Here is a 22,557-nt window from a genome sequence, read left to right as displayed (position 1 = left end):
GGCCCACTTTCCCCCAATCTGTCATTTCTAACATCAGCACCAGAAACCCTTTGGTGGTATTTCCAAGCAGTTTAAAAAGCTGGGCTGTTATTCCAAGAGTGGATAACCTAGAGATTCATACTTAATCACGTGGGACTAGTTAACAAAATTTTCATGAGGAAGATCAGCTCTTTTACATCATATCCTTAAAAAGGGACTGAAATTTGCTTTAATTAGATTGCATGGGGGCCTGGAACTAAGTTTGACACAGGCATGACCTAAAGCACTAGTTTATGTGAACGTTTATGTGACCACTTTATTTGTGCTAACCCAAGTGAACTGCAAAGGTAGGTGTGAGAAGTTAGCTCAACAAAATATTTTGTCCACATTTCTAGGAAAAGCATATAATTTTGTTGCCCTGGACTCAGAGGAGTGCAGAGAGCTGTCTTTGAGGCCTACAGCGGCACCTGGAGTTCTTTAATTAGTTGTTTATCAGGTCTGTTCAAGGGAAATTGAGGTCAAGGCAAAATTCCAAGAGGAGACGAAAGAGAGCTTAAAGTGTAACCCTTTGTTCTTTCGAAGTTCCCAGGCACTAAGGGGCAAATCGCAAACCCATCTGTGAATTATTTGTATTGATATAGGATACTAATAATACTTCACATTTATATAGGATTTTTTTTTTCAAAAAACACTTTCACAGGACACTTTCCTTTGATCTCTAGGGGAGGCAGGTGGCAGGTTAAATACGATAACTTGGACATGGAGCCAGGTTCTACCCTTTACTAGCTGTGTGGACTTGAATGAGTTTAACTTCTCTCAGTTTTCGCCATCTATAAAATAGAGATTAGAATATTTGTCTTGAAGAGTATTGTGAAGAGTGGAGTCCGTATGTAAACGTATCAGATTGCATAGTTTATGGTTAGGGCTTAATACATGGTAACTAATATGATTAATACCTAACAGTTAAATGAAAGACTGAAGTACAAAGTGATTGGCCCTTAGCCAAGGTCACATACCTAGCAAAAAAAAAACTTGACTGTAATTTAAACTTGGATCTTCTGATTCCTAAGCTAGTGAGCTTGTTAGCATACTTAACCGACAACTTTAAATGTCTTTGCTGTAACCAGGGACTTCAGTTTTAGTTACAGATGGTCCTGGGTTTATGATAATTAGACTTAAGATTTTTGACTTCGCCATGGATTTGTTAGGATGTAACTTCCTGGACTTAAGATTTTTCCACTTTATGGGTTTATTGGGATAGTAAATGCATTTTTGACTTATGATATTTTTGACTCACAATGGATTTATTGGGACATAACACCTTGGTAAGTAGAGAAGCATGTGTATTTTGCATTAACACTTCTCATCATTATATATGACATTCTGAGCTCAAGGTACATGATTTTATTCAATCTACTTAATCCCTAAGAAGTAAGTATTATTATTAATATCCCCACTTCACAGAGAGGAAACAGACTTTGAGGTTCAGAATTTTTCCAGAATTACACATAGCAAGTGGCAGAGCCTGGATTTGAATTCAGTGTATTCTTTTTTTTTGTTTTCTGCTTTTCTTTTCTTTTTTTTTTAATGAGATGGGGTCTCACTCTGTTGCCCAGGCTGGACTGCAGTGGTGCGATTATAGCTCACTATAGCTTCAAACTCCTAGGCTCAAGCAATCCTCCTGCTTCAGCCTCCCAAGTAGCTGGGACTACAGGCATGTGCCACCACATCTGGCTAATTAAAAAAACTTTTTTTTAGAGATGTGGTTTTTCTGTGTTGCTCAGCGTGGTTTGAAACTCCTACTCTCAAGTGATCCTCCTACCTCAGTCTCTTGAATAACACAGACACGGAGCCATTGTGCCCATCTTTTTTTTTTCCTCCCATGAAGCTATATTGTTTCCCAAGTTTTCCAGAGTCTCAGCAATAGCTTGGTAGCCACGTTCAACATTTTCAGTGCACTGACTTGCAAGGTCAGTTTCCAAGATAATATACACGAGTTGTTTTCATGTGTTAGATCAAAGTTTATAACATTTTATAACCCAAGTATATGGGGTATATGGGTAAAACCCCAGTTTTACCATGTTTATGCATATAACCAACATTAATGCAAGTTTTCCATCTGGATTAGAAAAAGTTAATTATATGCAGAATAAAGTATTGGTCATCATAGCATAGTACACATAATATTTCAGTGGTTCACTCTGAAACAGAAGTAACTCACTAAAATGAAATGCACACCAAGGGGATTCCATTTGCATAGCCCATTTCCCCAGCAAGCAATTACCTCAGCAATAATGATGTAAACAACTTTTTTTTTGGTTGGTTTTTGTTTTTTGAGATGGAGTCTTGTTCTGTCGCCCAGGCTGGAGTGCAGTGGCACGATCTTGGCTGACTGAAACCTCCACCTCCTGGGTTCAAGTGATTGTCCTGCCTCAGCCTGCCTAATAGCTGGGATTATGCACCACCATGCCTGGCTAATTTTTGTGTTTTTAGTAGAGACGGGGTTTCACCATGTTGGCCAGGCTGGTCTTGAATTGATATCCTGACCTCAGGTGATCTGCCCGCCTCGGCCTCCCAAAGTGCGTGAACCACCACGCCCAGCCCTGTGATGTAAATAACTTTTGAGATGTCAGTGGGGACAAAAACATTTGCCCCCCTTAATGGGATTGAATAGATAGTTAACTCAGAAGTCCTGCCTTTTTTCTAGAGTGGTGGCTGTAAGGATATAAATAGCACTACATGAAGAGCTAGCCACTCTTTATTGAGGAGAAAGGGAAAAGACTTGATGTCAAGTGGAGCAGATAATCAGGGCCCATAATGTGCCCACAGCTGTGCTAGGCCTGTAAGCCTACAGTGTGTTCACTCCATCCTCACCAGAATGTTTTCATTTTACAATTGAGTGAAATGAGACTCTGAGAAGTTAAATAGGCTGGTATGTGGCTGAGCCAGGATTTGAATTCTGGTTTCCTGGTTCTAAGTCTATTACATGGCAGCTGTGAGATTCTTGGTAGCTGCATTCAAATTCCAAATACGAACCCAGAAAAACCTCCTTTTTTTTTTTTTTTTTTTTTCTTGAGATGGAGTCTAGCTCTGTCGCCCAGGTTGAAGTGCAATGGTGTGATCGTGGCTCACTGCAACCTCCGCCTTCTGGGTTCAAGTGATTCTCCTGCCTCAGCCTCCTGAATAGCTGGGATTACAGGCACGCGCCATCATGCCTGGATAATTTTTGTGTTTTTGTAGAGATGGGGTTTCACCATGTTGGCCAGGCTGGTCTCAAACTCCTGACCTCAGGTGATCCACCCACCTCGGCCTCCCAAAGTGAGCTGGGATTACCGACGTGAGCTACTGCACCTGGCCGATTCCAAGTCTATTACATAGCAGCTGTGAGATTCTTGGTAGCTGCATTCAAATTCTAAACACAAACCTGCAAAAACGTCTTTTGTAAACAAATTTTTTTTTTTCAATAAAAGCCTCAGACTTAACCACAAAAATATTTATTGCCTCAAAAAGATGTTGATGTGAGACTGACAGTTGTGGACTTCAGCTAGTGTTTTGTGGTCCCTGAAGGAATAAGCTAATGAAGGCTGTGAATCAGTTAAGATTTGTTATTAAGTTGAGACAGATGGCCAGTTATGCAAAAATCCCTCATATCTGATGCCTTTTTTCAAAACAATTAAATGAACTATTCAGTAAAAAGAAAAAAAACCCTGTAAATTAATCTCATCTAAAGAACAATTAACTCCTACATAAATGCAAAGACTCTTCTTGAGAAAGTTTAATACATACCATCTTTTTTTTTTTTTTTTTTTTTTTTTGAGACGGAGTCTCGCTCTGTCGCCCAGGCTGGAGTGCAGTGGTGCTATCTCAGCTCACTACAAGCTCCGCCTCCTGGGTTCATGCCATTGTCCTGCCTCAACCTCCTGAGTAGCTGGGACTACAGGTGCCTGCCACCATGCCCGGCTAATTTTTTGTATTTTTAGTAGAGGCAGGGTTTCACCGTGTTAGCCAGGATTGTCTCGATCTCCTGACCTTGTGATCTGCTCGCCTCAGCCTCCCAAAGTGCTGGGATTACAGGCGTGAGCCACCGTGTCCGGCCAATACATACCATCTTTTAAAATATCCAGGTTACATGAAACTCTCGAGCTATGGTCATAAATTTTGTTGAAGGGGCATTTTGAATATTTGACTACTGTAATTGTTTGGCAAGTAGTTTTTACCATGATATATTTTCCTAATTCTCTATTATACGGAAAGATTGTAGGAAAAAATAATGAATGTGAAAACTTAAGAAAAGACGTATAATAAAAAAAAGAACCCCACTTTGCTCAATACATTCATTTTGTAAAATGTAAAAAAAAAAAGAAATGATGTCATCATTATTGATCCTTGAACATTAAAAGAATAACAAAGAAATATTATTAACAAAAAAAAGATAAGTTTTATAGTTAGAAATTTTACATGTCCAGAAACTGGAGATTCAGATGCAGTTTCTCTGCAGAATTCAGAAATTACTTCCTTTTACTTGTTTAGATTAGTTTGTGTGTGATATTAGATACCAAATAGTTCATTGAATAATAAATGAGTAATTCAGTGACTTATTCTCTCCCCATACATAAAGCAGTCAAAGAAAGCAGAGTACTTGAGAAGCAGAAAAGGCAAGAAGTGTTATTCTTTTTTTTTTGAAGTGGAGTCTCACTCTGTCGCCAGGCTGGAGTGCAGTGGTGTGATCTCGGCTCACTGCAACCTCTGCCTCCCGGGTTCAAGTGATTCTCCTGCCTCAGCCTCCTGAGTAGCTGGGACTACAGGTGCATGCCACCATGCCCAGCTAATTTTTGTATTTTTAGTAGAGACGGGGTTTTGCCATGTTGGCCAGGCCTGTCTTGAACTCCTGACCTCAGGTGATCTGCCTGCCTCGGCCTCCCAAAGTGCTAGGATTACAGGCATGAGCCACCGCACCTGGTGTAGAATTGTGATTTTTTAAGGTGAGATTTTATCCTCACAAGCATGCTGTTATTTCTCTTAAACAGACAAACCTTTTGACACCTGTTCCCATCCCCTATATTACCACCTCATTTCTCCTTTTTAGCAAAACTCTTCAAAAGTTGCTGTCTCTGAGATACAATTTGTATCTCATTTTCTGCTCTAAACCTTTCATGGCTTCCCCTCTCACTTGGAACAAACCAAAATACTATGATGGGCTACGGGCTCTGTTACCTCTTCAGAATCGTTGTTCCTTCTGCTCCAGCCAGACTGGTCTCCTTGAATGCTGGAGCCTTAAGACTTTTGCATTGGTTTTTGCCTCCGCCAGAACCTCTTCCTACAGAATGCCCTTCCTTAAGTCTGTTCAAATGTCATCTTCTTGGTGAGGCTAGCACTGATCATCTCTAGGTGCAACACTCCCTGTTCCCTTCTCTGCTTAATTTTTCTCCGTAGCATACTATCCTATGTATATTTAACTTATTTTGTTTATGGTCTGCCCCCTTGCCCCAATAGAAGCTCCACAAAGGCAAGGATTTTTGTCTTTGTTTACTGATGTGGCCCTCAAGGGCCTAGACTTTGCCTGAAACATATTATAGTTGGAGTTTAAAAAATAGTTGTTGAATAAAAGGATCCTCACCAATTCAGTAGTTAAAACCTAGTGTCTTTAGCATAAAGCTTTAGTATTGGTTACAATACTAATATCTTATGTAGGTGTTAATTTTTTTTATGTTCTGCTATGAGGAAAGAGACTAGCCTTTAGGTGGGGGTAGTGAGGAACATCACTCATATCTTTAAAATTTTTTGAAAATAAATGTATATATTTAAGGTATACAACACGATGTTTTGATATAAATAGTGAAATAATTATTACAGTCAAGCTAATTAATATATCCATCTTAGAAACTATGAAATTTGAGGCTCTGTTTGCAAGCAAAGTCACTTCCTAAATGAGTTACAGCATATGAGGAGCTGCTTCCTGAGGCTTCCCAGAAGCTGCTTCCTTTTCTCAATTTGCTGACACTAGCACTGAGCTCTTTTGAAAGTCAATATTCTGTATTTATGTGGTACTTCTAGAAGACATGAAATGTTCTGCAGACTTGATCATTTCCCAGCAGTGCAAATAACTGGCAAGTGGAACTGTTATCTTTCTGGTTCACAAATGGGAAACTGGGACGAATAGAGAAAATAGGGTTTTACTGATTTGCATATAGCACCCCCTGCCCTGGAAAAACAAGTTACAAAAATCTACAAAAAATGAAAGAATTGGGAATTGGGTGTGAATATTACTATTGAGGTCTGAGGAATATGAAGTAAGCCCGTCAAAATTGAGTAGAAAAAGTGTGAGAAGCAGTCCCTGACATCTGGTAGGGGCCTTGGCACTTGCAGGAAGGCCTTGGCATTCTGTTGCACATAAACAATTGCACAGCATGTCAACAGCAGATAAGACTGCCCTGACTGTGGTAATTTCTCCTACCTTACAGATAGGTTCACTAAGATTCCTGGTCATAGAATTGCACCCATTTCCTGACAGCACCCTATCCAGAACAAACCCATGCTTTGGACCCTCTCCCAAATCACCTAACACAAGCCCAAATCCTTTGTAATGTCTCTTTCTGAAACCCCCAGGATTTCCCATAGAGTGCTGTCACCCTCCTCACAAGGAGCAATAAACTGCAGGTGAGAATCCCTGGTGGTCTTTGCCTGGAAGGTATTGGCAGTTGTCACTTGTCACTGTTGGGTTATTACAATGCAGATTCTAAAGAGGCAGCCTGAATTTGGTTTCCCTGACTCCACTCATCCTCTTTTAGTATTTTAATGCTGTGATCATACCAGTCTAATCTTAGCACTTTGGAAGGCTGAGAAGGGAGAATCCTTGAAGCCAGGAGTTTGATTGACAACAGCCTGGGCAACGTAGTGATACCCTGCCTCTTAAAAAAAAAAAAAAATAGCCAAAAATAAAAAAAATTAGCCAGAGGTGGTGGTACGTACCTGTAGTCCCAGCTATTCAGGAGGCTGAGGTGGGAGGATCACTCAAGCCGGAGTTTGAGGCTGCAGTGAGCTATGATTGTGCTGCTACACTCCAGCCTGGGCAACAGAGCAAGACTGTCTAAACAAACAAAAACCTGCAAGGGGCTACTCATTACTTACAAACCAATTACTACCAGCCAAACAATGTCTCATATTCCTGTCTGCCTCTTGAGTCCTCTCCTATGCCCACTGTTCCAATCTCACTTCTTAATAATCCCCTTTACATTCAACAATATTTAACTGTTTCATTCCATTGTGCTTTTTCTCATGCTGTTCTTTGTTCCAGTAACTCCTACTCACTTTTCTAGTCCTGTAATTTCCTCCAAGAAGCCTACCCTGTGAATCCACAAATCTGGATACCCGCTATTGCATGATTTTTAACATAGCATTTGCACATAAAATTGAATTTAGTTACTCCTCTATTTCTTCCTGAGGGCTGGGACTTTTTTCCTTTTTAAATCTTGTTCTTAGATGGTTAGCTAGATGGTTTAGCTGCTCCTTAAAAGTTTACTAAATAAAAGTAGATAATGGATATAGTAGGAGAGAAAGCTGAGGATATAGATAGTAGTAAGACTACAAATGTCCTTGAAGTTGTATGGATTTTATTCTGTAGGCAATGAGAATAACTCAGATCTTTTTCGGAAGAAGCAAGGATCCCTGACACATGTTTTACAAAGTAGAAGCACACTCAACCATTCATTCTCTGTATTTTCTTTCTAAATAATATTCAGTTTAAATGGAATATAATGGTATTTTCTGGATTTACATCATACCATCTGAGAAGTTATAAATATATCACAGTCATTATGTAGGCTTGATATCCCCTCCTGAGCACCAGCCTCATTTTTATATGAAAAATTCAGGCAAGAAAAACATGACTCATTTTGAGAAGTGGGAGGAGAATCCAACCAGCTGCCTTATAGACCTCATTGCTGTCAGGAGGGTATGAAATGGATAAGACTGCTGTTGTGCTAGAAGTACCCTGAAGAAGATATCTGAACAACCCTAAAACAAAGTTTACACCCTTGGGCAGGGGTAGACTCCTCTTCAACCCCTGGCTACCTGTAGGTTAATAGCCAGCCCCTTCACATTCTCTCACCTGCAATCACCAACCCAGCTACCCTGAGTGGAGTGGAAGGCTCTTGCAGGTTATCTTGGGCAATTTGTATGTATGTATATGTCTGTCTGGCTGCTGTAACAGACTATCAAAAACTGAGTTGCCTCTAAACAACAAAAATTTATTGACTGGGAAGTCCTAGATTGATGTGCCGGCCATGTGGTATCTTGTGGGAGCCCACTTCCTGGTTCATAGACAGCCATCTTGTTGCATCCTCATGTAACAGAAGGGGAAAGGGAGCTCTCTCTAGGGCCTCTTCTATGCAGGCACTAATCCTATTCCTGAAGGCTCGACCCTCATGACCCAGTCACCTCCCAAAGACCCCACCTCCAAATACCATCACCTGGTAGGAGGTGGGGGATTAGGCTTGGGGACACACACATGTTCAATCCATATAAATATTTATATTAAAATGTATAGGGAGGTAAGGAAGCTTAGGACAGCTTCTGCAGCTGCACAGTCAGGTTCCATGGACAGTTGGAACGTTGCTCATTCTGTTCAGGTTAAAGCAGTAGCTTTATACTGTAGAGAACTGAGAGCAAGTCTAGTTGTCCTTAACCTTCCATCTCAGCCTCTCTCTCTCCCTGCTTATTCTACTTTTGACTGATTCTTTCTTCTCATCCTCTTGACTTTGCTCCTCCCATTATTACCTCACCCCACTGTGTCTTTGTGTTTTTTTACCTCTCTACTTTCTGTGCCCTGCCTGTGTGTCTTATTAAACTTCCTAAGAAAGAGTCTTTGTTGTGTCAGGGTACAGCACAGGTGGGACAGGACCCTTGGGCCTGTGGGTCAGGTTCATCTCTGCTCCAGCCTACAGGGTCATGTGGTACAGAGGTAGGTGAGCAGTGGATAAGGAGTCCTGCAGGAGAGAGCTATGCACATGGTAGATATTCTGAGACATCTTGATTTAGGGGAACGTAAATGGCAGACACCTTCCATGGCCTGTTTAGAAAATGAAAGTATTTTCCGTTCTCTATGACCTTTATGCATTGTTCTCTTTATCTGGAAATCTCTCCCCTACTCTTTCCCTGTTAACTCCTACTTGTGCTGCAGGACTTGCAGGTCATTACCTGAAGCCTCCCCACTACCTCAGGACTGGGTTCTGTGCCTATCCTCTAAACTTCCATAACTCTTATCAGACTTTATGGTCGTCATTGCTTTAATGTCTGTCTCTTCCATAAGATTGAGAGCCACTCTGGACAAAGACTGGCAGTTAGTATGCAGTAAAACTTATGGCTGGGCATGGTGGCTCACGCCTGTAATCCCAGAAGTTTGGGAGGCTGAGGCAGGAGGATCACTTGAGCTCAGGAGTTCTTGACCACCTGGGCAACATGGTGAAACCCCGTCTCCACAAAAAATACAAACAAATTAGCTGGGAATGGTGGTGTGAGCCTGTAGTCCCACCTACTCGGGAGGCTGAGGTGGGAGTATGGCTTGAGTCTGGGAGGTGGAGGTTGCAGTGAGCTGAGATTGCACCAGTGTACTCCAGCCTGGGCGACAAAAGCCCTGTCTCAAAAAAACAAAAGAAAAAATTATTACAGAAATTTTAAATACATGCAAAATCAAGGAAATAGTGTAATTAACTCCATGTGCCCAGCTTCGACAATTGTCAACATTTGCCAACATTTCTTTTCTTCCCTCATTAACAAAATTTTTATTAAATATAACACAAGTAGAGAAAAGCACATAAATGTGTAAATTAATGGATAAATTGAACACCTTTGTAACCACACCTATGTCAGGAGATAGACTTTATCAGCCACCTGAGAACCTTCCATGTGCCCCTTCCCACTTGCACCCAAGAGTAACAACCATCCTGACTTTCATGGTAATGAATCCCATTATATAGTTTTTTCATTTATGTGCTTTCCTAAACACCATAATTTGGATTTCTTTTAAATATGTTTTTGAGTCTTTTTTAATCTATAGATTCCCCTTCGTCTTGTTCTCTTTCCAGTGTATTTGTTGAAGAAGCCAGATCTTTTACCCTGTGTGTTTCACAGTTTGTTTTTTGCTGATTGCATTCCTGTAGTCTAGTTTGGCATCCCCAGTCACTGTATTTCCTATAAATTAATAGTTGTAGTCTAGGTTTAATCAGTTGGGGTTTGATTTTTTTCCCGATGAGACAATATCAAAAGTGTAGTTAAAATTTTATATTGAATGAATAAAATCAACAGATAAAATAGGGGTCTTACCTTTTAAAATGTCATCAGTTCTATTCTACTGGAATAGACTCCATCCCATTTTGAAAAGTCTCTCCTATGTTTTTTGTTTCAGTTGTCTGTACGGTGAAGCAACTGTGTTTTTCTATAACCCTCTGAATGTATGGCTGGGACTATCTGTGAGCCCTTCATCCCTAAGAAACCCTCTCAGCTATACCCTCAGCAGAGCCAGATGTGCTTTTCCTATATCTGAATGCTGGCAGAATTTTTCTGATGCATTATAATTGTACATATTTATGGGATATGTGTGAGATTTTGATACAGGCATGCAATATGTAATGATCAAGTCAGGGAATTTAGAATTACTGGTGGAATTTTAATTTTTCAAAAGAAATCACGTGGAGATATTTCTTCCTGTTATGTGTATAAAGAACCAAATACAGGGAAGAAAGAACTAAAAACCCTGTAATAAAAGGTGTGTACCACGTCAAAAAAGTTTACTTTGATCATTTGTACATGTTATGAATTTATAGCTGGAAAGAGTGACTATAATACAGTTTTAAAATGGAAGGTAGATAATTTAGGCATGTTCAATCTTATTCTTCATTAGAAAACTTATTGGTTATTGGCTTTGTGCCAGTCACTGCCCCAAATGTTGGGATACATCAATGAATAAAACAGACAATAATCCTTGGCCACATGGAGCTTACATTCTAGTCCTCCATCCTATGAGATGGGTACTTCTTGAGTCAATGAGACTGAATGCAATAGACATTGTTGGGTTATTCTCTGAACTCTTATAAATTATAGGTTTTCTTTTTATACCCACATTTCTTGCCTTAAGGACCTAGAAAAAAGGACCTAGAAGCTTTTGCTAAGCAAGAGGAAAACATAAGTATGTTTATACTTTTTGCGGGAAAATGTTCCATCATTTATATGGCCACTCTTAATACCTCCTCTGTGCCATATACTCTTAAACCTCCCTTCTGTTTGGAAGCATGGAATTATAGTATAGCTTAGTGGTTAGGAGTGCCGCTTACTATCTCTGAGACCTTGGGCAAGTTATTGGCTGCTCTTTGTTTCTGTTCCTCATCTGTAAAGTGGGGTTAATGATACTTGTCATCACAAAAGGTTGTCGTGAGGGGTACATGAAAAATCATGTATGTAAGATCTGTGCCTGGCACATAGTAGGTATTTTTTAAATGGTAGTTATAATTCTAGAGTTGGAAGAGTCTTTATTGTATTCTGACTTTTGAACTTGTTTACCAAATAGACAACCATCTTTAGTTACTTTTAACTGATTTTTTTTTTAATTGAAGGATTCACTCAGAGCGCTTATTAGGAGTTCAGCATTGTGCTTGATGCTGGGAACTTAAAGGTGAAGATGACATAGCCCCATCCTCCAGTGGAGTGCGGTTCAGTGACAAACAATTTGACAAGCTAGTGCAGGTTTCCTAAAATGTGTTCCAAGCAACATGAATCCCTTGACATATTATAGAAAAAATGCCTCCAGTTGTCAAATAACTTTGGGAACTGTATTTTGTAAATTCATGATACATATTAATGGCTTTGAGAAGTCCACTAAAAATTTAAATATCCAAGAATCTTGGTGTTTATTATTCCCTTCACTTATTTGAGTATGGTGCTCTCCCTTTTTTCCTGCATAACAAACACTCCGTGGACCAATATTCCAAGATATATACTTCAAAAAAATGCTGGTATGTTTTTTCAAAAATGATTCATCAGTTATTCTGTGATAAAAAGGGACTCTATGGTAACTCATAACGTTCTGTTATAGTGAATGCCCATTTAGCACCAAAGAACTCTGCCAAATAGCTTCCATTTCATCCTTGTCCTTTGCTGATCGTTTTGCTGCCCTGTCCTCCTCACTATCCAACTTTGGGCAAGTCTTCCCTCTTGTTGGGGTGGGTGAACTACACCAGTGGTTCCCAAAGCCAGTTGCCTCTTAGAATCACCTTGGTGACCTTTTTAAAGAACACAGGCTTCTGGGCTTCACCCCTACAGATTTTGACTAGGGCCTGAGAATGTTGTCATTTTAAAAAAGCTTCCCTGATATACTTAGGTGGCTGGCCTGTCATCCATTGGTAGATTGTGTGTTTGGGAGCCACTGAATTAAATGAAGAGATCCAAGGTCTTTCTTAGCTTGAATGTTCCTCCAGAGCTTGTGCATTCAATTAAAAATATTCCAGTGTCATCTTTATGTACAAAGTATTGAGGGACATACAATGATGACTATGACAGTGTTTTGCAAGTGGCTTGACTATAGAAATCCTTGAAATGGTAGAGACCCTGGTGTATCTAAAGTCATTTAGGCTGGGTGCAGTGGCACATACATGCCTGTAATCCAAGTACTTTGGGAGGCCAAGGTCAGCGGATCACTTGAGTTCAGCGATTCAAGACCAGCCTGGGCAACATGGTGAAATCCCCTCTCTACAAAAAATACAAAAATGAGTAAGGCATGGTGATGTGTGCCTCTAGTTCCAGCTGTAGTCCCAAGTTGAAGCTTGGACAGGACTCGGGAGGCAGAGGCAAGAGGATTGCTTGAGCCCAGGGAGGTTGAGGCTGCAGTGAGCCATGATCGTGCCACTGCCCTCCAGCCTGGGTAACAAGAGTGAGAAAAAACAAAAAACAATAACAAAAAGAAAAAAAGAAAAAATAAATAAAGTCATTCAGAGATCACTTCTTGTTAGAGACGTGCTAGACAGAGAATTTAAAACTGAAGTGCCAATAGCACTCTGTGAATTAGAGATTAAAAAATAAAGATGTAGTATTTTTGAACTTAATGAGGACTTTTGGAAAATAGAATTCTATGAATATAATTCAGTAAGGCATAGTAGTATAAACTTGAAATAAGGATTTTTTTAGAAGCTGAAACATATTTTCTGCTTTTCTGACATCAAATGTAATGTTTGGAAATTTGGGATGGTGATATCACACAAATTCTTTTATAGTTGTTTCAAAGCTTTATAGGTAAAGGATATAGGTGGGCTGTAATCAATTCATAAGATCTATTCCTAATCTAACCTGTTTCATCTCTTTTTTTTTTTTGAGACCCACAGTGATCATCACTTACTGAAGCCTCAACCTCCTAGGCTCAAGTGATCCTCCCACCTCAGCCTCCCAAGTAACTAGGATTATAGGTGCGCACCACCATGTGTGGCTAGTTTTTGTATTTTTAGTAGAGATGGGGTTTTGCCATGTTGCCTACGCTGGTCTCAAACTCCTGAGCTCAAGCAATTCTCCCACCTCAGCCTCCCAAAGTACTGGGATTATAGGTGTGTACCACTGCAGCCGACCGACCCTCTTTCATCTCTTGATTTTATCTCAGTGTTAACTGCAACCTACCTCTCAAGTCCTCCTCTTCCCATTAACCTGTTGGCTCTCAGTTAATGAGGGCATCCATAATGTTTGACCAGAGGCTGCCAAAGGAAAGTGATCTCTTGCTTTTGTGCTGCATTCATTTACTGAAGTTACTAGCAGAAATTACTCTCTATAAAGCTGAAGTCCACTGTGGAGCTACACAGTAAATGATTATTTTAGTTGAAAAAGTAAGGTATATAAATTGAATTTTTACATGGTAAACATCCAAAAGATGTGGGCCACCCAGAACCATCTATTGTAACCACTTTCTTTACTGTCCTTCCAGAAAAATACTCTATAAATGTGTGTGTGTGTATATAGATAGATAGATAGATAGGTAGATAGATAAACATTCATATCTGTGTGGGTATATCCCCCCACTTTATCTTCTTTTTTTTTTTTTTTAACTCAATTAAGAGCATATTGTATTCTGTTCTGTATGGTTGGTAGTGGGAGAAGAACAGGAGTAGCCCTAAGAAAGAAATGCTGAGGCCTGGGAATGGCAGTCACTGTATCCTTGCAGTGTCTCATAGGGCCACCAGGGAGTCCTTGTGCAAGGAGAGCTGCCACTGTGTCTTTAATGGTGATTAGACAAATTTTAATAATTTCTAAGAAGTCTACCTGTTTCCTGAAAGGGTTTCCTGTGCTGCCTTTGTTTCCCTGTGTCTTCTTAGTGTAAACCCCCATCACCTGATATAACCAAACTGTTCCTTGACACTGCTTATTCAGAGAGAAGTAACTAACAAACACCTTTGGGCTAGTTGCTCACTTAGACAAAGAAAAGAGGAAGCCAATTGAAGGTGGACGGCTCTGTCACTGCTTGTCTGAATTGGGATCCAAGAAACTGGCCTTCATTACTCATCTCAGAAACTTTAGCCCTGCTGTTTGGGGTGTGTGGAGTATTCTGAGGTTTGGGTGATTAAAATGTGGAGTGGGAAGTTGAAGGGACTTAGAGCTTTGTCAGTGGTAGAATGTTTTTTTTTTTTTTTTTTTTTTTTTGCGATGGAGTTTCCCTCTGTCGCCCAGGCTGGGGTGCAGTGGTGCGATCTGGGCTCACTGCAACCTCTGCTTCCAGGGTTCAAGTGATTCTCCTGTTTCAGCCTCCTGAGTAGCTGGGACTACAGGCGTGAGCCACCAAGCCCAGCTAATTTATAATAAAGTGTTCTTTACACTAATTTTAAACAGGCCCCAGTTTCAAGCGATTTTCCTGCCTCAGCCTCCTGAGGAGCTGGGATTATAGGCGCACACCACCATGCCCGGCTAATTTTTGTATTTTTAGTAGAGATAGGGTTTCGCCATGTTGGCCAGGCTGGTCTTGAACTCCTGACCTCAGGTTATCTGCCTGCCTCGGCCTCCCAAAGTGCTGAGATTACAGGCATGAGCCACTGTGCCCAGCCTGAATGTTTGCTTTTTAGAAACATATTTGACCCTCTGTAGGTGGTGTGGCTAAGAGGCTTAAGAACTCAAGCATTCAGAATGTGTATTTGCTATGTGTATAAAAATCTCCCTGGAGATAAATCAAAGCACATGGAGAGGGATGACTAAAATCCAGGCTCTACATCTCAGTCTATAAAAGTCACAGGTTCTTAAGTTACAGTGTTAAAGTAGCCTTAAAGGGATACACGGTAACAAAGTTGAGGAAATGATAATTGTGTATCTATTCTTAAAACAGTTTACATATCCATATATTTCATTAATGTAGTAGTGGTTGTATAATTGGCGTTAACACTATGTCCCTCATGATCCAGGGCCAGAACCTTAATTTAACCACCTGAAGCTTCTCACATTTGATACTAGCAGTGTGTTCTGGGTGTGGTTGGGTATTAGGTGCTGGTCATGATTCCTGTTATTTCCTTCCTTCTTCTGTGTTCTCTGTGCTTTCCCCTTCCTTTCTCCATTTTCCTGCCTGTATGTAAAAGTGGGTGGAGGAAGGGAAGCATTTCTTAAGAATTGAGGAGAAGGGAATTACTGTGTTTTTTCTTTTCTTTTCTTTTTCCTTTTTTTTTTTAATTTGAGAGGGGGTCTCAGTCTGTCACCCAGACTGGAGTGCAGTGGCACGATCTTGGCCCACTGTAACCTCCACCTCCCAGGCTTAAGTGATCCTGTCACCTCAGCCTCCTAAGTAGCCGGGACCACAGGCGCGCCACAGTGCCCAGCTATTTTTTTTTTTTTTTTTGTATTTTTGGTAGAGATGGGGTTTCATCATGTGGCCCAGGCTGGTCTCGAACTCCTGAGCTCAGGTGGTCCACCCACCCAAAGTGCTGGGATTACATTCATGAGCCATCGTGCCTGGCCAAGGAATTATTGTTGAACACCTATTACCACTTAACCTATGCTATCTTAACGGAAATGGTAATTCTTGCCAGAACGACCAGAAATTATTACAATCTATAGAAGAGGCAACTGGAGCTTAGAGTAAAAGTAAATTACTCAAGTTTCACAGCCCAGATGGATATCTTTGACTTGAGGTCTATCTGACGTCAAAGTCTGTATTCTTTCCTTTACATAAGTGATTCTTAACCTTAGCAGACCCAAAGGCTTCCTCTAATAACAAATATTTTGTGATACCGTCTTTACTTTCCTGAAATAGGATTTTAAACAATGTTTTCTACCTATACGCATAATTGATTCCTTAACTCTAATATTAGAAACAAACTTGGATTTTAATATCCAAGTATTTGGAAAAGTTATCTTAAAAGGCATCAAGCGGCTGGGTGCAGTGGCTCATGCCTGTAATCCCAGCACTTTGGGAGGCCGAGACGGGCAGATCACCTGAGGTCAGGAGTTCGCGACCAGCCTGGTCAACATGGTGAAACCCCGTCTCTACAAAAAATACAAAAATTAGCTAGGTGTGGTGGCATGCATCTGTAATCCTAGCTACTCGGGAGGCTGAGGCAAGAGAATTGCTTGAACCTGGGAAATGGAGGTTGCAGTGAGCCTAGATTGTGCCATTACACTCCAGCCTGGGCCACAAGAGCTAAACTCCATCTCAAAAAAACAAACAAACAAAAAAAACCAAAACAAAAAACATGAAGCAGTTGCTTGTATCTACTTGTAGTGAATACGTTTGGATTTGAAAAGAGTAAGAATAAGATGAGATTCAGGTTGGGTGCAGTGGCTCATGCCTGTAATCCCAGCACTTTGGGAGGCTGAGGCGGGCAGATCACTTGAGGTCAGGGGTTCGAAACCAGCCTGGCCAAAACATGGTGAAACCCATCTCTACTAAAAATACAAAAATTTGCCAGGTGTGGTGGTGCATGCCTGTATTTCCAGCTACTCAGCTACTCAGGAGGCTGAGACAGGAGAATCGCTTGAACCTGGGAGGTGGAGGTTGCAGTGAGCTGAGATTGTGCCGCTGCACTCCAGCCTGGGTGACAGAGCAAGACTCTGTCTCAAAAAGACAAAAAAAAAAAAAAAAAAAAAAAAAAAAGATGGGATTCAATTGATTGTTTTTGTCTCTTTTTCCTCATATTCAACATTTTAAAATAAGAGATATTAATGTTTGTAAATGCTCATAGAATTGCCATAGTGCAACGACAGGAGCAGACTGATATAAATGTTTTATGTTACAAATCCAAATAACATGGGCAGCATTGCTGTCAATGACTTGATTTTCTGAAACGATAAATAACTCTTGGTAAGGCACTGCATAAAAAAGTACAGTCTTCCCTTGATTTACATGGTAATTGCAGCCCATAGAAATTCAGAATAAAAAATATGCTGTGTGTAACACAGAATTAGGGGCTAGGCTTAAATAGTTGATAGTTTCCCCCCATCCTTCCAGCATGAATGTCTAATAGGACATTTGAGCATCATGTGGAATACAAAGCAGTTCTTCATCAAGCTGGGCTTCTCAAGCATTGCAATTCAAACAGAATCCTTAACCCATGCCCTGCTTCCCTCAAATGCCAGTGGTGCCATACAATCATTTTAACAATCAAAGAGACCCCTTGATATTTCCACCTGTTTCCTTAGAGGCCAGTATTGGCTGTCACCTCCAGCAATACTGTTTTATACCTGGTTGCTAGAGGTTAAGTAATTGTCCTACACTGTGAAGTTAGAAGATGATAAAAAGGGAGGTGCGGGAGTGAGTGGGGATGGGAAACAATAAGAGGGCGAACAAGGAGAAAGACCTCCTGTTGGTTTTGTACTTTTAGTTTTAGGATCCATCTTTTTAAAAATGTTTTTTAGAGAGAGGGTCTTGTTCTGTCACCCAGGTTGGAGTGCAGTGGTACAATCATAACTCAATGCAACCTTTTTTTTTTTTTTTTGAGATGGAGTCTCACTTTGTTGCCCAAGCTGGAGTGCAGTGGCACAATCTCGGCTCACTGCAATCTCTGCCTCCCTGGTTAAAGCGATTCTCTTGCCTCAGCCTCCCAAGCAGCTGGGATTACCGGCACATGCCAGTACGCTTGGCTAACTTTTTTGTATTTTTGTAGAGACGGGGTTTTACTATGTTGGCCAGGCTGGTCTCAAACTCCTGACCTCAAGTAATCTGCCTGCCTTGGCCTCCCAAAGTGCTGGGATTATAGGTGTGAGCCACTGTGCCCGGCCCTCACTGAAACTTTGAACTCCTAAACTCATGTGATCCTCTCGCCTCAGCCCCTGAGTAGCTAGGACTATAGACAAAAGCCACCACACCCAGCTAATTTAAAAAATTTTTTGTAGAGGTAGGATCTCACTATGTTGCCGAGGGTTAGTCTTACAGGACTGTAATTAAAAGAGTAGAACATGTGTTTGGCTTGTTAAATTTGTGATATTCTTCCTATGCACTGACAATGGTCAAGCTGAGAACCAAATCAGGAATGCAATTTCATTCACAATTACCACATGAAAAAAAAAATACCCAGGAATACGGCTAACCAGGGAGGTGAAAGATCTCTACAAGGAGAACTATGGAACACTGCCCAAAGAAATCAGAGATATCACTAACAAATGGAAATAGGAAGAGTCAATATCATTAAAATGGCCATATTGCCCAAAGCATTTTATAGATTCAGTGCTATCCCTATTAAACTACCAAGGACATTCTTCACAGAATTAAAAAAAAAAAACTTTTAAAATTCATATGGAAACACAAAAGAGCCTGAATAGCCAAGGCAATTCTAAGCGAAAAGAACAAAGTTGGAGACATCATGTTATCTGAGTTCAAAATATACTATAGGGCTATAGTAACCAAAATAACTTGGTACTGGTACAACAATAGATATATAGACCAATGGAACAAAAAAGAGAACCCAGAAGTAAGGCTGCATGCCTACAATTATCTGGTCCTTGACATACCTGACAAAAGCAATAGGGAAAGGATTCCCTATTCAATAAATGGTGCTGGGATGACTGGCTAGCCATATGCAGAAGATTAAAGCTGGACCTTTTCCTTACACCATATACAAAAATTAAATCAAGATGGATTAAAGACTTTAACAAAATCCAAAATTATAAAAGCCCTGGAAGACAACCTAGGCAGTACCATTCTGGACGTAGGAATGGGCAAAGATTTCATGATGAAGACATCAAAAGCAATTGCAAGAAAAAGCAAAAATTGACAAATGGGATCTAATTAAGCTAAAAAGCTTCTGCACAGCAAAGAAAACTATCAGCAGAGTAAACAGACAACCTAGAGAATTGGAGAAAATATTTGCAAACTAGGCATCTGAAAAAGGTCTAATATACAGCATCTATAAGGAAAGTTACAAGAAAAAAAACCCAACTCCATTAAAAAGTGGGCAAAGAACATGAACAGACACTTTTCAAAAGCAGACATACATGTGACCAACAGTCATATTAAAAAAAGCTTAACATCACTGATCATTAGAAAATGCAAGTCAAAACCACAGTGATATACCATCTCATACAAGTCAGAATGGTTATTATTAAAAAGTCAAAAAATAACAGATGCTGGTAAGATTGCAGAGAAAAAGGAACATTTAAACACTGTTGGTGGGAGTGTAAATTAGTTCAACCATTGTGGAAGACAGGGTGGTGATTCCTCAAAGACCTAAAAATAGACATACCATTTGACCCAGCAATCCCATTACTGGATATATACCCAAAGGAATATAGATCATTTTACTGTAGAGACCCGTGCACATGTATGTTCATTGCAGCACTATTCACAATAGCAAAGACATGGATTCAACCTAAATGACTATCAGTAGTAGACTGGAAAAGAAAATGTGGTCCATATACACCATGGAATGCTATGCAGCCATAAAAAGAACAAAATCATGCCCTTTGCAGGAATGTGGATGGAGCTGGAGGTTATTATCCTTAGCAAACTAATGCAGAAACAGAAAACCACATACTGCGTATTAGCACTTATAAGTGGAATTGAAATGGTGAGAATGCATGGACACATAGAAAGAAGCAACAGACACTGGGGCCTAGTGGAGGGTGGAGGATGGGAGGAGGGAGAAGATCAGGGAGAATAACTAATGGGTACTAGGCTTAATACCTGGGTGATGAAATAATCTGTACAACAAACTCCCATGACACAAGTTTATCTGTACAACCTGCACATGTACCCCGAACTTTAAATGAAAAAAATCATGTAAAATTGAGTAGCGATTTTAGAAAAATTTATGATGTCTCAATCTTTTGTAATATCTTGAAGTGTCACCTGTTGCTGTGGCTATTTGACAGGTTTATAGAGTCCTATAGCAGGTGCAAAAGTTAGGGTGGAATGATAGGGAAGCATAGGGTTTGAGATCAGATGGGGAGGAGGGTTTCAGGGTAGGGTGGCCTGTCCTGGGTTTGATTCCTGTAGATGACACCTTCTAGCCATTTTCTCACTAATAAAATGTACAATGAATTACCTTATAGGACTGTTGTGAGAATTAAATGAAATAGCATGTTAGGTGTCCAGAACAATGGTACAATGGTTCAATAAATGTTACTCCTCTTTTCCTCAAAAAAGATGCTGGATGACACTTATTTTTGCAAATTTTTCTTTTCTTTCTTTTTTTTGAGACGGAATCTTGCTCTGTTACCCAGGCTGAAGTGTAGTGTCGTGGTCTCAGCTCAATGCAACCTCCGCCTCCCTAGTTCAAGCGATTCTCCCACCTCAGCCCCTGCGACTAGCTGGGATTACAGGTGCCCACCACCATGCCCGGCTAATTTTTGTATTATTAGTAGAGACAGGGTTTCACCATGTTGGCAATGGTGGTCTTGATCTCCTGACCTTGTGATCCATCTGCCTTAGCCTCCCAAAGTGCTGGGATTATAGGCGTGAGCCACTGCACCTCGCCTCAAATTTTTCTTATAATTTTTCTATTCTAGACCAGGTACAGTTTTCATTCTCCCACCCTTTGCCTACATCCAGAAAATAAGAACAAATTTAATGTCTATCTCTGTAGATGGTCCTCAGTCTAAACTACCTGTTTGGATTCTGTTATAGTAACTAACCCGGACTCTCTATGGATGGTCCTTAGTCTAAACTACCTGCATGGATTCTTTTATAGTAACTAGCCTGGACTCTTCTGATGAGGGCTCTTTCAATCAAATTTAGTATAAACCTAATAAGCAATTTCAGTCAACTAAGTTGAACATTTCAGTTAAACTTGGGCAATAATACAATTTATTCAGAATTGTTTTGTATTGCATTTGTCAATGCTTATTCTTCTAAGCCAAAAAAAAAAAACCTTTTAGTAGTACATGTAGTTCTTCATGTCGTATTTCTAGGCATAGAGAGTACCTGTGACAGAATTTGTTTCAGCATATAATTCTGTTATTCTACTTCTTTCCCCCACTGAACATTTAGAGTTAATATCCAACTCTCCCCATACTCTTTAAGTCTCCTAGAATCTTGGTCATTATGCTCAAGTTGTGGGGACTTGTATTTTCTCCCAAGAAGCCCAGGATTGGGGCATGTGGGGAAGATTACTTCAATACCAAGGGATAGAAGAACTCTACCACTGCCTTTCCTCAACATCCAAATCACATGACTTTCCTTTTATCCCATGCTGTCTTAGTCTCAGCATCTTGAAGTGGGAGCATTCTTATTTGATCAGCTTAATATAAACAGGTTAGTGTAAAATTGATATTTCAAACCAACCCAGATGCTTCAGAGAGTGAAAGAGATAGTATTTATAATTACTCTGGAACAACAGGGATAAACTGGGACCTAGAGTTATCCCAGTTATAACCAAACTGCTTGCTAGAAAAGGAGAGAGAAGAAAAATATGATGTGAGAAAGTTTATCATATAATTATTAATTGCCAACAATATATAAGCCATTTTCCTGGGGAATAAGGAAGGTTTTGCATTATAGGCATTTTTTGGAAGGCTAGGGAGAGGGAGTATGTGTGCTCATAAAAATAGAAGCAGGTAGCAAGGGCTCAGTGTCAGCACCCAGACTGGAGCCAGGAGACTGGTACTCCTCGTCCTGGCTCTGGCTTGGTGACACATTCCTGGGAGTTGAGGATGGAGTCCCGTGGTAGCCTGTCAGCTTCTTCAGCTCCTGCCCCTGCTTGGTCTTCTCCCTCTCTTTTCTAAGTGCTCTGCCTCCCCTAGCACCGGGAGTCTTGCAGGCAGGAATGGCGGTAATGTTGGCAAGCAGAGAGTTGGAAGAAACTGCTTGGTAAGAGTAGGGAACAGGTTGCTGATAATCAACAACTCCGAGCAAAGGTCAGTCAGCCAGGGCAGTGCCTGGGTATCTCCAAGTCTGTGACAGAATTCTGTTCTTGGCTGCTCTTCACCCTTTCCCATTCTCAGTTTCCTGGGCTTATTCTATCCCTGGGGCAGGAGATGGTTCAAAATTGAAAAGTCTGAACCTAGAAGAATCCTCACATACACTCCAGATTGAGGGCTAACCTCACTTGTGGATTCAGTCCTGTCAGGCCCACCCATAGGTGAATTTTCTTATGCTCTCAAACTTCCTGATGAAAAATATAAGTGTGTGAGGTGGTCAGT

At 40.5% G+C, this 22,557-nt stretch overlaps 1 protein-coding gene across 1 annotated transcript in view; it reads left to right on the top strand.

The window, feature by feature from the left end:
* GIPC2 (GIPC PDZ domain containing family member 2) overlaps window positions 1–22,557 on the top strand; it is a 92,672-nt gene that overhangs the window by 1,522 nt on the left and 68,593 nt on the right. The gene's annotated exons all lie outside the window — the stretch shown is intronic.

The sequence above is a fragment of the Pan paniscus genome, chromosome 1 (assembly GCF_029289425.2).
Source record: "Pan paniscus chromosome 1, NHGRI_mPanPan1-v2.0_pri, whole genome shotgun sequence".
In the NCBI taxonomy this organism is placed as follows: Eukaryota; Metazoa; Chordata; class Mammalia; order Primates; family Hominidae; genus Pan; species Pan paniscus.
The sequence above is the reverse complement of the archived record's forward strand: the minus strand, read 5'-3'. Positions and strand labels throughout refer to the sequence as shown.